Source organism: Canis aureus, chromosome 35 (genome assembly GCF_053574225.1).
Source record: "Canis aureus isolate CA01 chromosome 35, VMU_Caureus_v.1.0, whole genome shotgun sequence".
Classification (NCBI taxonomy): Eukaryota; Metazoa; Chordata; class Mammalia; order Carnivora; family Canidae; genus Canis; species Canis aureus.
The window spans coordinates 8,580,096-8,600,338 of NC_135645.1; the positions used below are offsets into that span (position 1 = coordinate 8,580,096).

The 20,243-nt window shown below is 39.1% G+C and overlaps 1 protein-coding gene and 1 long non-coding RNA gene across 6 annotated transcripts in view; one reads left to right on the forward strand and one right to left on the reverse strand.

The window, feature by feature from the left end:
* LOC144305229 (uncharacterized) overlaps window positions 1-7,058 on the reverse strand; it is a 46,534-nt gene extending 39,476 nt beyond the window's left edge. For all 4 annotated transcript variants that reach the window (XR_013372285.1, XR_013372286.1, XR_013372283.1 and 1 more), the window contains exons 1-2: window positions 6,978-7,058; window positions 4,487-5,073 (exon numbers count right to left, since the gene is read on the reverse strand). This is a non-coding gene — a long non-coding RNA (uncharacterized LOC144305229). The remainder of the gene's footprint in view (window positions 1-4,486; window positions 5,074-6,977) is intronic.
* Window positions 1-20,243, forward strand: part of IGSF11 (immunoglobulin superfamily member 11) — a 182,379-nt gene that overhangs the window by 28,139 nt on the left and 133,997 nt on the right. Inside the window, exon 1 of one of the 2 annotated variants that reach the window (XM_077883911.1) lies at window positions 2,277-2,355. The exons of the other annotated variant lie outside the window; for it this stretch is intronic. The gene's annotated coding sequence lies outside the window, so the exon portion shown is untranslated. Of the gene's footprint in view, window positions 1-2,276; window positions 2,356-20,243 lie in introns of those variants that run through there. 2 annotated transcript variants of the gene reach the window in all.

A 20,243-nucleotide genomic window follows, 5' to 3' on the forward strand; every position in this document is an offset into this window, starting at 1 on the left:
GATTTTCCTTATTTATTTATAGAGAGAGAGAGAGAGAGCACACAAGCAGGGAGAGGAGCAAAGGGAGTGGCAGAGAATCTCAAGCAGACTCTGTACACAGCGTGGAGCCTGGCTTGGGCTCAGTCTCACAACCCTGAGATCATGACCTAAGCTGAAGCCAAGGGTCAGACGCCCCAACCCACTGAGCCACCCAGACACCCCAGGAGGGCTATGTTTCTGTACTTTCTCATTTCCTATACACTCCTTAGCTCACTCCAATCTGACTTGTCTCTAATATTGGAATTTCTTAAGTGACAAGGATTCAGCAGGATTTTTGTCTCCTTGTCTTGCTTAACCCTTTTATATTATTTAAGTTTTTGATAAATCACTCCTTCAGCTGTGGCATCTGAGACATTTTTCTCTCCTGGTATTCATTCTACTCTCCGATCTTTGTATCATAGCCTCTTTTAAAGGTTCTTTCTCTCATCTGCTCATTCTTTCGCTTATTGATTGATTCATTCTATAGTTTTTTTGAGTGCCTACTCTGCACTAGGTTCTGTACTAGGCACTGGGCTAAGTACAATGGAATATAACCTTGACAAGGCCTTTGCCTTCCTGGAGCTTAATTCGAATTGGGGAAATCTTTGGTAAACAAATAATAAACGAACAGTTACAAATTATTATTAGTGCCATAAAGAAACATAGAGTGAATAATGGGGGACCCATTATAAATATAGTGAATAGGGAAGACCTCTTGAAGGAGAAACCAATAATAGTGTGAAGAGCAGAAGAACATTCTAGCAGGAGAAACGCACTGAAATGGCATGTAAAGCTGTGGGAATGGATTAAATCACTTGGAGATGGAAAAGAGAATGTTTAACATTTAAAGTTGAGCAGAGGAAGATTCAGCAGAGGGAATAGAAATGGCCGCGAAGGTAGGAGGCTCATGTGATGAGTGAGCTGGGACAATGTGGTAGGCAGACTAATGGCCCCCCAAACATCTATGTCCTGATCTTCAGAACTTGTGAATATATTGGGTCACATGGTTGCCCATGGAATAAAAGTTGCGAATCAGCTGACTTTAAAATAGGAAGATCATCAGGGATTATGTGGGTGTGCCCCAAAGTAGTCACAGGAGTTCTCATCAAAGTGGAAGACGGAGGCAGGAGAGGGATAACAGGAGAAAGTCTCCACCTGCTGTTGGAGTTGGAGGAAGAAGGCCAAAAAGCAAGAAGTGCAGATAGCCTCTAGAAGCGGGCAAAGCCCCCCTGCCCACCTGGATTCTAGCTCAAGAAGACCCACTGTGGATTTCTGACCTCTAGAACTGTAGGATAATAGATTTGTACTGGTTAAGCCACCAAAAATGTGGTGATTTGGTATAGCATCAATAGAAAAAACTGGCTTGTGATCTCAGCTGCAACAAGGTTATGAGCCAAGCCCTCTCCTCAGCTTCTCATTCTCTGTACCTGCTCTGGACAATCTGGTTCTCATCATGACTCCTGTCCGAGCATATACTCTGGCCTCCCACTCTGCAGCTGTCACCTCTCTGAACTATAGATTTGTACACAAGTCTTTATTTCATAGCCCGTTAAATAGATAATAAAGGGAAATTTATTGATCTTTTCCCCAAATCTGAGGTTTTTTTTTTTTTCTGTGCTGCTTATCTCTGTGATTGGTACCAACATTCAATCAGTTGCCAAGTAAATCCTCTCTCACTTCTCACAGTGAATCATTAAGTTCTCTAGAGTCTCTCTGCTGACCCATCCCCACCTCTCCTTTCTATTGTCACTGCCTTGGTTCAGGCCTTTCTCACGTCTGGCCTGGATTACTGTGGTATCAGGCTGAAATTCCTGCCTTCCTGCCCAGCTGCCAATCAATTCTCTATGCTACTGCTGCTAGAGTATTCTTTTAAAAAAATAACCAAATGTGTTTCTCCCCTCCTTAAATTCCTCTGGTAGCTTCCTGCAGTAGCTTTTGACATCTCACCTTGGCTAGGCTGAACTAAAGTCCCCACAATTTCATTTCTCGTATGTCTCCGGTTAGGATGTGAGAGCTGGAGGATGGTAGCAACAGGTACCTTCTCCAGGTTATTCAAGGAAACTCTAATTTAGGTGCTTCTGAGAAGAGATGTGGCAGCCATGATTAGAGTCCCCTCATAAGTTGACTTTGAATTAATCAGGGGGATTATGCTGGGTGGGCCTGACTTAATCATTGGAAGGCCTTTGAAAGAGGAGCAGGCCTTCTCTGAGTGCAGAGATGCTGAACTGTGAGTGACAACCCTTACCTTGTTCCTGTAGAGCTCCGGCGTGCATGTGATCTCCCTTCCAGTGTGGGCCCTATGGACTTCAGAATTGCTTAGCCCGCCCCCACTACCGGGTAAGCCAGCTGCATGTAATAAATCCTTCTATGTCTATGTCTATATCTGTATCTATGTATATACCTATATCTAGCCCCAGATCTCTCTGTGTGTGTGTATGTGCATATGTGCATGTGCATGCAACCTACTAGTTCTCCAGTTGAACAGTGATCCATACACAAGTTGGTACCAGAATTTATGGTTCCAGAGGAACAGAATCTTTTAAATTTTTTTTAAAATTTATTTATTGGGACTCCTGGGTGGCTCAGTCAGTGAAGCGTCAGCCTTCAGCTAGGGTCATGATCCCAGAGTCCTGGGATTGAGCCTCATGTTAGGCTTTCTGCTCCACAGGGAGCCTGCTTCTCCCTCTCCCTCTGCCTCTGCATCTGCCCCTGCTTGTGCTCTCATGCTCTCTGTGTCTCTGAAATAAATAAAATCAGATTTTACTTACTTATTTGAAAGAGAGAGAAATAGCTAAGCGGAGGGAAGGGTGGAGGGAGAGAGAGAATCTTAAGCAGGCTCCACGCTCAGCACAGATCTTGACACAGGGCTTGATCTCATGACTGTGAGATCATGACCTGAGCCAAAATCAAGAGTTGGATGCTTAACCGACTGAGCCACCCAGGTGTCCCCAGAGGAACAGGGTCTTAAGGATGAGTTCTTGGAATTGACTTTGTATTTTATGGAATTGGTTCTCTGATTAGATTTAAGGGCACCCATGACTGACGCTGTTTCCAGTGGCATGAAGTGGCAATAATGTTAATAAAATTATCGTGTTTGGAAATCTTTCATCAACTACAGAAAGCAAGGCCCTGAGGCACCAAGTATTAGCAACCTCAGTACATTTTAGTCACAATGAGGAACTTAGTGGGATTGCTTGGTTGTTTTCAAGTGCACTGGAAAAAGTAGAGGAAGAAAATGATGAGCTCAGGGCTTCACATTGACTGACCTGAAAGCTTCTATCACTTTCTTGAAAGAGATCCTTATTTCCTTTAACCACAAAGTCAAGATTTCTTAAAACCAAACCCAGAGCTTCCTTTTGCAAGTGGCTGAATTATGACACAAATTGAATTTCCAACCCTACAGTATCTATTCTGTTAAAAATAGATCTTTACCGGGATGGAATGGGATCAAGACCATATGGTAGATTCCAGTGAAGATGAGGGAATTTGGACCTCTAAATTTAATCAAGGCTTTTTTTTTTTCTAGTAGAAGCAGCCTTTGCACTTCCACCTGTGAAGGTTAGTGGTGTACGTGAGACTGGGCTTGAGCCCAACAGGTATGAAATAGACCCTGAAGGCACAAACACATTGCATGAGGAAGTGGTCCAAATGCTGATGGTCTCTTCTGCTATATTATCTTCTCTGTCTCAGCCTGTCCTTACAGCCTTGTGAGAATTTCTCTAAGACCAGTTGACTGAGCAAGAAAAAGCTCAAGACTGATTATACAGATGTTTTTGTGTGATTTGCAGGCACCAATCCAATGTGGACAACTGCCATACTTACTATGTACAGCCCCTCTCTGGGACAGCCTTGAAAGCATGCAGTGAAGGGAAATCTTCCAAAGTGAGTTAAACTCTGAGCAGTGCACCAAGTTGTTTATTTTGCTTGGAAGGAGATACAGCCAGGTGTGTGATTGCATACTGACTCATGGGCTGTGGCCAGTGGTTTGGCTGGATGGTCAGGACTCAGGAGTGTGATTAGAAAAGTGGTAACAAGGAAGTCTGGGGAAGAGGTATGAGAATAGGCAAATAGTGTGAAGATACTTGTGTCCCATGTGAATTCTTACCAGAGGGTGATCTTGGCAGAAGAGTATTTTAATAATCAAGTGCATAGAATGGCATGTTCTGTGGATACCAGTCAGTCTCTTTCCCCAGCCCCTCCTGTCATTGCCTAATGGACTCATGAACAAGTAGCTATGGTGGCAGGGATTGAGGTTATGCACTGGGCTTGGCAAAATGGAAGAACACTCATTGAGGCCAGCCTAGCTATAGGCACTGCTCATGGCCAAATGGCCAGAAGCAGAGACCAACGTTGAGCCCCCGTTATGGCATCATTCCCTGGGGTGATCAGCTGTTGGCAGGCTGATTACACTGGACAGCTTTCATCATGGAAAGTGCATCACTTTGCCCTTACTTAAAAATAAACTTACTCTAAATATGGATTTTCCTCCTCTGTATATAAATGCTTCCACCGGAACTACTATCCATAGATTTGTAGAATGCCTTTTCCACTGTCATGGTATTCCACATCGCATCACTTCCAGCCAGGAATTTAATTTCACAACAAAGGAAGTGCAGCAAAGTACCCAAGGCCATGGAATTCACTGGTCTTTTCATGTTCTCCATTATTCCAAGAAGCTGGCTTAAAATAATAGGGGGATGTCTCTCCAAATAACTAGCTATGGTGCCAGCTACAAATACTTTGCAGAACGGAGACAGCGTCCTCCAGCATATTCCAGGATGCAGTATTTATTCTAAATTTAGTGTATAATATTTGAAACTGTTTCTTCCATAGCCAGGATTCATGGATCCAAGGATCCTGAAAATGCCACTGCCTCCTCTCACTTTTTCCCCTAGTAACACACAAGATTTTTGCTTCTTGGCCCCATATCTTTAGGTTCCACTGGTCTAGAAGTCTTTATTCCAAAGAGGAGAATGCTTCCACCAGGGGCACACAATGATTATTTCATTGAACTTGAAGTTGACATGACCACTTGTCTTTGGGCTCCTCATGCCTCTGAATCAACAAAGAAAGTTGTTACTGTACTAGCTGTGATGACTTATGTGACCAATCTTACATGTTTTGAGATTTTTAGAAATTAAAGGAGGCATCAGATACAATATTCCTTAGAAATAGAATGCAAATTCCTCAACTTCAACAGTAAATGAAATATATCGGCATCACTACCTATACATTGATAGTTGAATCAAGTAATTGGGTTTAAATTTCCAAGATAGACAATATCCTACAGGGAAGATACATAGCTAATATACCATACTCTCTCAGTCAAATGAATACCCTCATTTTATGAGCCCTCCTCCCGAGTCTCTTTTTCTTTTAACCATGGCAGGATCACATTTTGTCAAAAACAGTGATCACAAATAATGTGAAGATTGCAACTTCTGTGATACATGATATATCACTATTTCCTTCAAGGAATTTTTTCTTTAGTGTAATTTTTTTTAAGATTGTATTTTTAAGCAATCTCTACCCCCAACATTGGGCTCAAAGTCACAACCCTGAGATCAAGATCACATGCTTCACTGACTGAGCCAGCCAGGTGCCCCTCTTTAGTGTAAATATTTTCTGTCTGGAAATCATGGAACCCAGCCATTCAAGGCTTCGCCAAATTGTGAGTATGACTGCGACTGTGTGACATTTATGCCCAGCCTGTTCCTTAGCTCTCCTTGCTCTCACAGGACCTCACTTCCCTCTCAAAGATTTCCCCCAGCTGTTTCAAGCAGCCTCCACAATTCTGGTGTTTCACATATGCTCATAAATAATTATGTCTGTGCTCTTCAACTCTTGTGTGACCCCATGACTGCAAACCACAAGAGAGGTAACTTCCCCTGGCAAAGAGCTTTTGTTTGAGGATGCTTCTCTGCTGGGCACTGCTGCCCTTGACCTGCTATATGCCGAGGCTGTGTTTCCTGGTGGGGTTGGGGGAAAGGAAGAGTAGTCTCTCTGATTCTGTATGCATTTGGTCACCTAGACAAAGGTGGCTCTGTTGTGTTCAGTCTCCTGCAGTCTTTCATAAATATACTTCCTTTGGCCTTTTGCCATGTTACTGCTCTCAGAGGAATTTGAGCTCATCCATCAGTACAGCCACGTACTGATAAGAAATGAGAAAAATGGGCATAGCATTCCCATCACTGTCCCCAATTTTCTCTTGTCTTTTCCACAGCTGCGTCTATACCTCTCGGTCTCCTCTCAGCAAAAATTAAAAAATTAAAACCCCAAGCCAAAAAAAAAAAAAAAAAAAAAAAGGCAGAAAAAAACCAATCCCTGCACCCCAAAAGGCTCGTATACTCTAAAGATAGCTATTTGGATGCTACTGATGTTTTAGACAATCTGATTCTTAGTTGTCCAGGAAGGTACTGTGGGACAATTTAAAAAAATTTTTTTAATTGTTAGATTATATTAGAATCTGCATAAAATATCATCATTCAGTTGTTATTTGGATATGCTTGCTTTACCAGCTCATTTCCCATCACTTTATATTTTTTCCCTTAAGTATTCCAAATATGTACTAGATTTCTATCTAGAACAGCATTGCAACATATTATTTCGGGCTTGGATATAAATACAATAACCCTACAGGCTGAATCCCGGGAAAAAAGCTAAGCTCTTTTCTTTCTATTAGATATCAATTTATTTTTGCTTTCAATTTTCAAAGGAATAAGAAAAATACATTTGAAATTCATGCTGAGGGCCTAGGGTTAAAAAGTCTCCACCTGTTTTGGTCTGGAAGAACTGTGATATAGCAGGAGCTCTAAAGTCAGAAACACCCGAGTTCCAACTCCACTTACATGTTCCCTGTCATGATGCTTTATGGACCTCAGTTTACCCCCTTTGAAAATAGAAGATACGCCCCAGTATTCATGTCAGGGTTAAATGAGATAACGTAAAGTGCCTAGTACCTGGGGCGTCAACAATTGTTACTTCCTCCTACGCAGTGCCTCTTCTTCCAGAGTTGTCTCATGCTTCAGCGAATCATTGTTATATGGAATTTTCATTGCCATGACGACAGAATCAGAGCAGTGAAAAATTTCCTCCCCAAACAGGAGCAACAGTTAACAAAGTAGCACCTTCTTAATTGGTGGCAAATATGTGATTTCTTTCCTTCTCTTTCCCCCTCTCTTTTAACTAGTTTCCTTAATCCTGTTTATTTACTCTGAATCAACCAAAAGGAGAAGTTAGTAATTTTCTACTCACCGTGAAAATATTAACAATGATATCAAGTTCTTTTCTAGCACCTGCCTTCCAACAGCTGCCTGTAGAATATCATTGAAAGTACCTGGGATTTTATTATAATGTAAAATTAGAATTTTTCATAATCAGTGTCTGTATTTGTCAAATACCTTTAAGCTATATTTCCATATTATTCATGAAATCTCAAAGAGTTACAGTGGTCATTTAGTCTTGCTTTCCCTCTCTAAATAGAATCATATGCAAGAGGAATTTTTCTACTCTTTGTTTTGACATGCCTTAAAATTGACTCAATTAATTTCCATGGTAATATATTTCACTCCTTCATAGTTTTTGTGGTCTTAATAACCACCAACCTACAAAAACTTAAGCCTCTTCTCTCTTTTACCAAAGATATATAAAATAACTGATCATTGTTATTAATATATTTTTATTGGCTCTAATTAAGAAAGATCCCAAGTTGTATCTTTCCTTTAGGGTCGTTAACTTTTTGTCACATGAGAACACAAAACTATTGTATTTATTTGTTTATAAAAGAATATTTATTTTAAGAGAGAGAGAGCAGGATGGAGGGGCAGAAGGAGAGTCTTAAGCAGGCTCTGTGCTCAGCAGGGAGTCTGATGGGGGGCACAGAGCCCTATGGGGGCTCCTTCCCAGGACCCTGAGATCATGACCAGAGCTGAAACCAGGAGTCAGATGCTTTAACCAACTTTAACCTTATAACACTCAGGCACCCCAGTACAAAGCTTGCTTGCATTTATTTATTTATTTATTTATTTATTTATTTATTTATTTATAAAAATATTTATTTATTCATTCATGAGAGACACTGAGAGAGACAGAGACAGAGACACAGGTAGAGGGAAAAGCAGGCTCCACGCAGGGAGCCCAATGTGGGACTCGATCCCGGGACCTCAGGATCACGCCCTGGGCCGAAGGCAGGCACTAAACTGTCGAGCCACCCAGGGATCCCAAAGCTATTTTAAAACAGTGTGTTCCATTAAAACATATTTTTATTTTTAATAATTATTTTATTTTATTTTTTATTTTTAGAGAGAGAGAGAGAAAGTGTGTGAGCTGGTTGGGGGAGGGAGGGAGAGGTAGAGAGAGCATCCTAAGCAGGCTCCATGTCCAGTGTGGAGCCCATGGTGCAAGGATGGATCCCACAACCCTGAGATCATGACCTGAGCAGAAATCAAGAGTCAGTCACTAAACCTTCTGAGCCACCCAGGTGCCCCAAAACATATTTTTAAAAGCTCATTTTGAAAGCTTGATTCCTTGAAGCAGTTTGGCAGAGATCTGTAGGCTTCAGAGGTGAGAAAAGAAGTCATTGAATGAAAAATGTATTTTACTAAGTTATAATTGACATGTAATATATTAGTTTCAGGTGTACAACATAGTGACTCAACTTTTGTATACATTGCAAAATGATTACCGCAAGACTAGTTATCATCTGTCACCATATAAATATGTTAATAAAATATTATTGACTATATTCCCATGCTATACATTATGCCCCCATGACTTATTTATTTTATAACTGGACATTTATGTTTCTTTTTTTTTTTTGACATTTATGTTTCTTGATCTCCTTTACCCACTTTGTCCTCCCTCCTCAGGCTCTCTGACTCTGGCAACCACCAATCTATTCTTTGTATAACAGTCTGTTTTTTTTGTTTGTTTGCTTTTGTTTTACTTGGGTTTTTTGTTTGTTTGTTTGTTTTAGATTTCACTTATATGTGTGTATTTATAGACATTTATATATAAATAATATGTGGGTATATACTATTTATATATATTTACATATATATAAAATCGTATCATATTATGATAATACAATACACACACACCCTACATCTTTTTTATCTATTCATCATCGATGAACACTTAGGTTGTTTCCATAACTTGGCTATTGTAAATAATGCTTCTATGAAAATATCTGTTCAGGTTAGTGTCTTTGTTTTCTTTGGATAAATACCCAGTAGTGGAATTCCTATATAATATGGTAGTTCTATGTTTAATTGGTTGAGGAACCTCCATACTGTTTTCCATAGTGGCTGCACCAATTTATATTCCCACCAACAGTACACGAGGGTTCACTTTTTTCCACATCCTTATCAACACTTGTTATTTCTTGTCTTTTTTATAATAGTCGCTTTGGCAGTTACAAATGATATTTCACTGTGGTTTTGATTTGCTTTTCCCTGATGATTAGTGATGTTGGGCATCATTTTATGTGATTGTTGGCCATCTCTATGTCTTCCTTAGAAAGATATCTATTCAGACCTTCTGCCCATTTTTTAATTGGATTGTTTAGTTTTTGTTATTGAGTTGTATGAGTTCTTTATATATTTTGGATATTAACCTCTTATCAGACATATGATTTGTAAATATCTTCTCCCATTCAGTAGGTTGCGTTTTTGCTTTGTTGATAGTTTCCTTAGCTATGCAGAAGCTTTATAGTTTGATATATTTCCATTTGCTTATTTTTCCTTTGTTCCCCCTGCCTTTGGAGTCAGATCCAAAGGAACACTGCTAAGACCAGAGTCAAGGAGCATTCTGCTTATGTTTTCCTCTAGGAGTTTTATGTTTTCAGGTCTTATATACAAGGCGTTAATCCATTTTGAGTTAATTTTGTCTATGATGGGAGATAGTGGTATAATTTTATTCTTTTGCATGTAGCTGTCCAGTTTTACCAACACCATTTATCAAAGAGACTGTGTCCTTTCCCCATTGTACATTCTTGCCTCATTTGTCAAAAATGAACTGACCATATACGGGTTTATTTTTGGGCTCTCCATTCTGTTCCATTAATCTCTGTGTATGATTTTTATTCCAATACCATACAGTTTTGATTAATATAGCTTTGTAGTACATTTTGAAATGAAGGAGTGTGATACCTCTGGCTTTGTTCTTTCTCAAAGATTGTTTTGGCTATTCAGGATCTTTTGTGGTTCTATATAAATTTTATAATTATTAGTTCTAGTTCTGTGAGAAATGCCATTGGAATTTTGATAGGGGTTGCACTGGATCTTTAGATTGCTTTGGGTAATATAGACTTTTAAAAAATAATAATTCTTCCAATCCATGAGCATGGAATATCTTTCCATTTATTTATGTCATTTTCAATTTCTTTCATCAATTTCTTATAGTTTTCAGAGTACAGGTCTTTTCACTTCCCTGGTTAAATTTATTTCTAGTATTTTATTATTTTTTTTCAAGATTGTATTTATTTATTCATGAGAGACAGAGAGAGAGAGAGAGAGAGAGAGAGAGAGAGGCAGAGACACAGGCAGGGGGAGAACAGGCTTCCTTTCCTGCAAGGTGCCAGATGCGGGACTTGATCCTGGATCCCGGTATCAGGCCCCAAGCCAAAGGCAGACACTTAACCGCTGAGCCACCCAGGTGTCCCAATATTTTATTCTTTTTGATGCAATTATAAATGGGGTTGTTTTCTTATTTTGAAAATGAATTTCTTAATTTGAAATTTTCTCATTTGAGAAAAGAACTGAATGACAAAGAAATATGTCAGTAAAATTATTTCTGTCTCATTGATGAAGAATTACTGCAGATATGGAAGTCATGCTTCTTGCAAGAAAATATAAAATGGAATAATTCTCTGGGCTTTTGATAAGTTATTTGGAGCAGAAAATGTTTTTTCTCAGGTACAATTATAGAGAGGAATTAGATAAGAAAGAAGCTAAAAGTGCTAAAAATGGAACTGTAGCAGAGATTGCTAGCTGCTCACCTGATAACCATTTTCTTATTCTTTTAAAACTTAGGCAGAAGCCTTTTTTAAAAAAAGACTTTATTTATTTATTCATGAGAGACACAGAGAGAGAGGCAGAGATACAGGCAGAGGGAGAAGCAGGCTCCCTGTGGGGAGCCCGATGTAGAACTCGATTCCAGGACCCCAGGATCACTACCTGAGCCAAGGCAGACGCTCAACCACTGAGCCACCCAGGCGTCCCTTTCTTATTTTTTCTTTAGGAAGGGAAGCCCAGTTTTCATGGGGGTGATATTGTGTTCAGGTTAACAAATGTTACATTTCCCTGCCTCCTTTACAAATAGAAATGGGCAAGTGATACAGTTCAGTTCAAGGATTTACAAATGGAAGTTTAAGTTTAGAACTTCTGGGAATGTGTCTTAAAAAGTGAGTGACCCATGGTTAGTATGGCTTTGCTGCTCTATGGACTTTTTCCTTTTCTTCCCCCATGAAATATAAAATGCATAATCGATGTGGGTCTATTTATCTTGTAAAAGTAAGGGAAAGCCTAGGTACCTTATAGATAACTCACCTCAGACCTCAGTCTTGTAACCGTTTCTTTGATGAAGTCATTATTGCTTTAGATTGGCTGCTTATTAGAATTGCCTGAGTATATTTTTAAAAACTAAGTGTTGGGACTTCTACTAGTAGGTATGAGGTAGAAGATAGTGGCAGACCAGTGTTTCTGTTGCAAAAGCCATACAAATTAAAAATACATTTCTAAAGGTATCTGAGAGCTGTAAAAGCAAGTTTATGATACTAAAATTCCAGAAAGGAAAGAACTGTCCTAAGGTAGGTGGATGGACAATTGCCACTTCTCTTCCTAGAGTCATTTGCCAGCCTTGGGCATGGGCTACTGATCTGTTGTGATCTAGGCAGAAGAGTCTGCTAAGAGAAAGAGAAATGTATAAAGTTCTTAGTGATCATGAAGGGTTGGAGTGAAGAAAGGAAACTTGAAGCACAGTAAATGCATGTCTGGTTTTCCTCACAGGACATTGGTCAAGCTTTGGTTCTATACAGGTAGCTGAAGAGCTAAGCTGAAAGCTTTTAAAAGGCAGAGTGAAATCCCCTGCAGTCTCCTGATACTTAGGAAACAAAGATCTGCCATGGGAGGGGACAAGCATCAAATGCACACAGCTCGTCTCCCCTTCAAGAAGACATTTGCTAGATTTTAAAATGTAGGGGCAGGCGATGACAGAACTGAGCTGAGAATTTTGGAAAGGTAGAGCTGGATCTTTCACAGTGTGTTAGAGCCAAAGATATGGAAACATACCAGGCTCTCAATAAGAAGTTCAGGAAATCAGGAATATCAGGTTCAGAAAGCCTGAGAAAGAGGGGAACTGGAGGTAGATCTGAGTCTTACTAAAACTGAAACTTAGTCCCAACCCTGTCAGTACATAACTGGATTGAGGCAATCAGCCTCTCCTCCTATATGCTAATAGAAGACAGAAAAAAACCCTCTTTGGTGAAGGATAACACACAGAGTTTGGCATACTATAAAAAATTACTAGGCAAACAATGAGGCAAGACAAATAGGGCCTATAATTAAGAGAAAAAGAAGACAATTGACTAGGGCCACAGATGGTCTAGATGTTGAAGTTTGCAGACAAGGAATTTATAATAACTGTGATTCATATGTTTAAGAAAATAAAGGAAAACATGGCCAAAGAGATGAAATGATGGAAAATCTCACCAGACAACTGTAATCTATAAAAAAAATTAAATGGATATATGTAGCCTAAAAATACAGTATCTGAAATTAAGAACTTAATAAATTGATTTTATGAGATTGGACACAGCTGAACACAGAATTAGTAAACTGGAAGACAATTCAAGAGAAAATATCCAAGTTGAAGCATAGAGAGACACAAGAATAGAAAGAACAAAACAGTGTAACAAATGTGTATTTAATCCCTCTCTCTGAAAAAAGAAATCTTGATTTTTTTCAGATATAGTGTGCAATGATTTATCATTTATGTATATGTAACACCCCGTGCTCATCACATCACCTGCCCTTTTATTTAATTAAAAAAATTTTTTATTGGAGTTCAATTTGCCAACATATAGCATAACACCCAGTGTTCATCCCACCAGGTTCCCCCTCAGTGCCCGTCACCCAGTCACTCCCACCCCCCACCCACCTCCCTTTCCACCACCCCTTGTTCGTTTCCCAGTTAGGTGTCTCTCATGTTCTGTCTCCCTCTCTGATATTTTCCACTCATTTTTTCTCCTTTCCCCTTTATTCCTTTTCACTATTTTTTATATTCCCCAGATGAATGAGACCATATAATGTTTGTCCTTCTCCGATTGACTTATTTCACTCAGCATAATACCCTCCAGTTCCATCCACATCAAAGGAAATGGTGGGTATTTGTTGTTTCTAATGGCTGAGGAAAACTCCATTGTATACATAGACCACACCTTCTTTATCCATTCATCTTTTGATGGACACCGAGGCTCCTTCTACAGTTTGGCTATTGTGGACATTGGTGCTATAAACATCGGGGTGCAAAAAAAACATCGGGGTGCAGGTGTCCTGGCGTTTCACTGTATCCGTATCTTTGGGGTAAATCCCCAGCAGTGCAATTGCTGGGTCGTAGGGCAGGTCTATTTTTAACTCTTTGAGGAACCTCCACACAGTGTTCCAGAGTGGCTGGACCAGTTCCCATTCCCACCAACAGTGCAAGAGGGTTCCCCTTTCTCCACATCCTTTCCAACATTTGTTGTTTCCTGTCTTGTTAATTTTCCCCATTCTCACTGGTGTGAGGTGGTATCTCATTGTGGTTTGGATTTGTATTTCCCTGATGGCAAGTGATGCGGAGCATTTTCTCATGTGCTTGTTGCCACCTGCCCTTTTAAATGACCATCACCAAATTACCCCATCCCATTGTCCACCTCCCCAAAAATCTTTTTTTTTTCTCTCCGAAAATCTTGATTTGTAATGATACCACTTACTGCCATGGTATAAATACTGTCACCATGGCTGATTTCAAGCAACCAATGATTTAATAGCCACGCCACCAAATACCTGAATATTTAACAATTTACTTTGGCAAGAAGTTATACTGCACTCTTCATGTGAATCATATTCAGAAACTCTAAAATATATTAGAAACCCAGAGGAAATAGAATGAGGTAGATGCAACCTTTGAAGAGCTTATAGCTGAGACTATCCAAAACTTTTAAAATAAATCAAGTCATGGATTAAAGAACTCAGCCCACTACAAGCATAATAAATACAAAGAATGCTACACAAAGAAAACTGCACCTCATTGTAATACAGGTGCAAACCAAGGTGCAATGGGCTGGATGGTGATGCCCAAAGTGAATTATCCATGTCATAATCCTTGAAACCTGTGAGCGTTATCTTGTTTGGAAAAAGGGTTTTCCCAGATGGAATTAAATTAGGATTTTGAAATTAGTATATCATCCTGAATTATTTAATCCTGGGGGACCCTAATTATTTTCCTATTATTTTTCTATCATTGTAACAAAAAGTAAATATAAATTATCTGCATCAGTTATTAAGAAGGTGATATTACTATGGACTTTAAAGACATCAAACATACACTGAAATTTTTATTTATTTGGAGCCAATACATTTGGATAAGATAGAGTTTTGAAAAATAACAACTAGCCAAAGCTGCCAGGGATAAATAAAATCTGAATAGTGTGTTATTTATGAAAAAGATTGTCGAAGGAGAAACACTTTTACATAATGAAAACCCAGGTTTGGTGGATATATAAGTAAATTCTCACAAACATTTGTGGAAGAAACAAAACACGTCTTTCACAGATCATTTTCTAAAGAATAGAATAGAGACAGAAGAACATCTTACTTTATATGAAGCCAGGATATCCTTGCTTCTTACACTTGATGAGGAAATTATAAGAAAATTATCTGCCGATCTTTCTCATGAATGTAGATGCAAAAATTTTGAACAAGCACTTTAAAAAATCCAGTTGTATGTAAAAAGGGATGAACATATGACCAGTGGCATTTATTTCACAGACACAATGGTAGCTTACTATTCACAACTCAATTAAGGTAACTTACACATTATCAAGGTAAAGAAGAAGAAGAAGAAGAAGAAGAAGAAGAAGAAGAAGAAGAAGAAGAAGAAGAAGAAAGAAGAAAGAAGAAGAAGAAGAAGAAGAAGAAAGTCCATGCTCATTGCAACAAGTACAGAAAAAGCATTTCAGAAAACTTAAAACTGCACCTGAGTGGCTCAGTTGGTTAAGTGTGTGGCTTCTCCTCAGGTCGTGATCCCAAGGTCCTGGGATGGAGCCCCACATAAGGGCTCCCTGATCAGCAGGAAGCCTGCGACTCCCTCTCCTTTTCCTTGCTCCTCCCCTTGCTTGTGCTGGCTCTCTCTATGTCAAATGAATAAATAAAATCTTAAAAAAAATTAAGAGACATTAATGATTTTTTAAAATCCTGGCAAACATGGAATAAAATGGAATTTTCTTAATTTAATAAATATATTAAAAAATATAGAGGAGACATCATATTAAATGATGAAATATTCACAATGCTTCCACTGATATGAGATATAAGACAAGGAGTCCTACTGCCAACACTTCCATTCAACTTTTTTCTGGAGGTCTTAGGAAGTGCAATAAGGTGAGAGAAAGAAATAAATAAGGATTGAAAAGGATTATTTTCAGATGACATGACTGTATATGTAGACCATTCAAAAGAATCTATAACTATTAGAGTCGATAAGTAAATTATTGGAAATAAGATGTATGAGTTAAATTTTTTTCTATATACCAGGCAAAAACAAATAGAAAATGAAATTTGAAATATGATACCATTGATAATAGCATCAAAGGATTGTAGTCAGCTAAATTTAGGGATAAATTTAATTGGGAATATAACTGAAAGTGGACAAATAGCTACTAAATACGACTGTGAGAAATGAAAGAACCCTAAATGCCTTGCTTGATTTGGCATGTTCTTAGATTGGAAGAATGAATATTATAAAGATATCATTTTTCCTAAATTAATCTACAGTTTCAACATAATCTCAATCAAAATCGCAGGAGATTTTATTGTGGAAATTTAGGTGCTGGTTCTAAAATTTACCTGGAAATGCAAAGAAGCAAGAGTAGCCAAAGCAGCCTTAACAAAAACAAAACTGAAAAAAAAAAAAGAAAGAAAAAACTGGAGGATTTACACTACTAGGTATCATGACTATTATATATCTATAGTAATTAAGGCAGGGTAGCATTGGAGCTAGAAGAGAGAACTTGATCGATCGGAACAGAATAGAGGAATCAAAACCCACACATATTCGTCTCATTGATGACAAGGCTACACTGTAGTTCAGTATGGAAAGGCTAACCTTTTCAATAAATGGTGCTAGGTTAGCCGGCTATCTCTGTGTCCCACCATGCACAAAAATCAAATCCGTATGGATTGCAGATATAAATGTGAAAGGTAAGATAATGCATTTGGAAGAAAATGTAGGAGATCATCTTTCTGACCTTGTAGTTTTTCATCAGTGGGCATTTCATCCCAATGTGTTCAATAATGTTTTTGGAAGAAAATATAGGAGATCATCTTTCTGACCTTATTTTCCTAGTTTTTCATTGGTCGGCATTTCATCCCAATGTGAGGGCTCACCAGTGTTCTTGGCATCTCTGAGTGCCTCCCTTACCTCACTCAACCAAGAACATGATGATAGCTCCAATCTCTCCTTTCTCACCACCGTCAGGGAGTATATGCAGTTCTGTGCGACCATCTTCTGGCCTCTACCCATCAACACTTTTTCCAGAGCCATCATCCCTCTCCTACCACTCATTTTCTAAATCACAGCAGTGCCTCCTTGAACTGTTGCACCTGCCAGGGAAAGTGAAGGCACTCCAGTCGGACTTCCTCACCTTTTCTCTTTCTCTCCCTTGGTTCTTCTTAGAGAAGCTTCCATGACCTTCTTGGTAGGGTTGGAACCTCATTTATGTAGTATCCCTGACCTGTCTCCAGGATGATGTAACAATAGAAGCCTTTTGTTTCAATCCATCTGTCTTGTCTCTTGATATTTAAAAAGGAGGTATTTGATTTATTTTTTTAAAGATTTTATTTATTCATAGAGACAGACAGACACACACACACACACACACACACACAGGCAGAGGGAGAAGCAGGCCCAATGCAGGGAGCCTGACATGGGACTCGATCCCGCGTCTCCAGGATCACGCCCTGGACTGAAGGTGGCGCTAAACCGCTGAGCCACCTGGGTTGCCCGAGGTATTTGATTTAAAAACAAATAAAACCACAAACAATAATGACAACAACAACAAAAGCAGGTAGACCGTTTCCATCTCTTGAAGCCTGGTTACTAGGAAGTGGCCCTGCCATGGACTCAAAGAAGGGACCATCCTTCTCAAAGCAAAAGAATGACCCTTCCCTCCCCAGCTGCCTGTTCTGCCTTCTGCCCAACAAAACTCATGGCTTTCTGTAAAACGGTGAAAGATTGAAGGAAAACATGATTTACAAAGGGAAGTTAAAAAGGCATCACCTTGTTTCAGAATATCTCAGTTACACATTCTGTTGCTTGAGCCAGAAATTATCTACTTCTCCATTGCTAGTCAACCTTCAGTCTTTTTAGAGGAATCATTTCTTCAGAGAATTCTTTTCAGATCTCTCTAATTATGTTAGATTCTGTTTTAGTCCTGCTTAAGCACCTAAACTCTCTCCTTCATATCACTGTCACATTTGTTTGTATGATTATGTGATAAATTTCTGCATTTTCCACTAAACTGGAAGTTCTGTAAGAGCAAACATCTTCTGATTTTTGTTACTTAATGTATCACCAGTTTTGGACAGGACCTGGGATATGTAAATACTGTAAAACTACATTATATTATGCCTCATAAATAATGAGAATTAACATGTAATGGAATTGACTATTAACTCCTGTCCCATGTTCATCCCTTTTGTGTATTGGTGGTGTGAAGACAGGGTGGAGGCTAAAGCTCTTACTTTCCAAGGGAGGTTGTGGTGGGGTGAGGCTGGAAGGTTAAATGGCAGGTAGTTATGCCTTAGGAAGCAGAGGGCATGTTCCTGTATGTTATGGCCAAGTATTCCTTCATCAAGGTAATGAAACAAGTGCCAACTCAGTATTCCTGGAATCATGGCTGCTGCTGTGGACTACCTACGGATCAGGACCCACATTTCCATCAGTAGCCAAGCTTTCGTTAGATATGCCACCAGGTGGCACTAAAGCACAGCTAGGACAGGAATAGATCTGGATCCAGCAATAGGACCCCTATTCCTGACCACCTAGCCGATTCATTAACCTAGCCATTTTATTAACCTCATAATAATGCAAACATGCATTTTATATGATCTAGTTGCTCCATTGCCACTTAACACGTCATATAGGAATTTCTCTGTATTTGCTGAATTGATGAAAGACTGCGTGAGACCTGTGTACACTCATTAAAGGTGGAAGGGCAGGGTAGGGTTGGCTGTGAGGCAAAGGTGTTCGTTAAAGCAATAATGCCTTAAAGTCTCTCATTTCAAAGATCTGATCAGAGGTCTTTTCAGTTTATTCTGTGAAGTTATCTTGATTCTGAGAATTAAATAGATTCAATGATTTGTTAGGGGCTATAAAATACAATGCAATGAAAAATTTTTGGTGAAATACCAAATCCATAAAATGGATGTTTTGTCCCCATGAGGGAAGAGTTTCAAATATAAGATAAATAATTTATAAATAATAAAATAAATAATCTCATAATGGTAATAACAGCAGTTAACATTACTTGCTAGGTTATTTGTCAGAGGTGGTAATGGGCATTTTCACATATATTACCTCATTGAATTCTTATAACAACCTGTGAAGTAAGAATTATATTCCTTTTTTTTAAGATTTTATTTGTTTATTTGAGAGACAGAGAGAGAAAGAGCAAGCATGAATGGTGGCAGAAAGAGAGGGAGAAGCAGCCTCCCTACTGAGCAGGGAGCCCTAGGTGAGGCTCCATGTGGGCCTGGATCCTAGGATCCTGGGGTCATGACCGGAGCTGAGGGCAGACACTTAACTGACTGAGCCACCCAGGTGCCTCTATATTCCATTTTAATAAAGATTATGGTTGAAGCCTGGATAGGTTAAGTGACTTTCCAAAGGTTATTTAAAAATATGTGTAGCAGAGTTGACATTGAGCAAACCTTTTATCATTTAGAATTTTAAATGCAAAACTGTATTTTTTATTTGCCTTATTTGATTCTAGGTTTCAACAAAGATGGGCACCTGGGTGGCTCAGTGGTTGAGCATCTGCCTTTGGCTCAGGTTGTGATCCCGGGTTCCTGGGATCGAGTTCTGTATCGAGCTTCCCACATGGAGCCTGCTTCTCCCTTTGCTTGTGTCTCTGCCTTTCTTTCTGTGTCTCTTATGAATAAATAAATAAAATCTTTTTAAAAAGAGAGTATTTCAAGAAAGATACATTATAGAGACCTGCCAAAATCTCTAGGACAAGGATAAGTGTACTATTCCATAAATTTGATGTGTAATTTGGAAAGAGCTGGTTATTAGAAAAAAAAAAACTATAATAGAATCTTAGTAAGAACCACATATCCAGTCATATAAAATCTACCAAGGGTAGGTCTCTTAGCCTAGATTCCCTTGAAAGTTTACCCTGAGACAAAGGTTTATGTAGTTAGCTTAATTAGAAAGTAATTTCAGAGATCAGGGTTAATTGTTGAGGAAATGAAAAAAGAGAGGGAGGAAATGCCAGTCCAGGATGGATTCACTGTTTCTTGGTTACTGTTGATCATGCCAGGGCCTTCTGCAGAGCTTGAGGAAATAAGTTGACCCCCTTGGAGAATGCAAGGCAGAAGGCTTATCCATTGGCTCCCATCCCACATAAGCCAAGAGTAGCCCCATAAGTGTTGGCATCCCTGTGCTTCTAGGTTATACACGTCAGTCCCACCAAATTCCTGCTCGTGTTCCAGGCAGCAGTGTCCTGAGTAGGGAGAGGTACTTGGTGTAGGTCACAGCAAAGCAAATTAGTGTCAGGTTGTATCTGTGAGTAGCTGATTTGAGCCTGCAGCAGAGACTGGAATAAGAAGGGGGCTCAGAAGATCAGAAAGGCTGCATAAGACCGGTCTAATCACCTTCCTCTAGGAATACATGGTATTAACATGTAGATTTGGGTAATAATGATCAGATATATATGGATTTTCTACAATGATATGAAAGCCATGAGC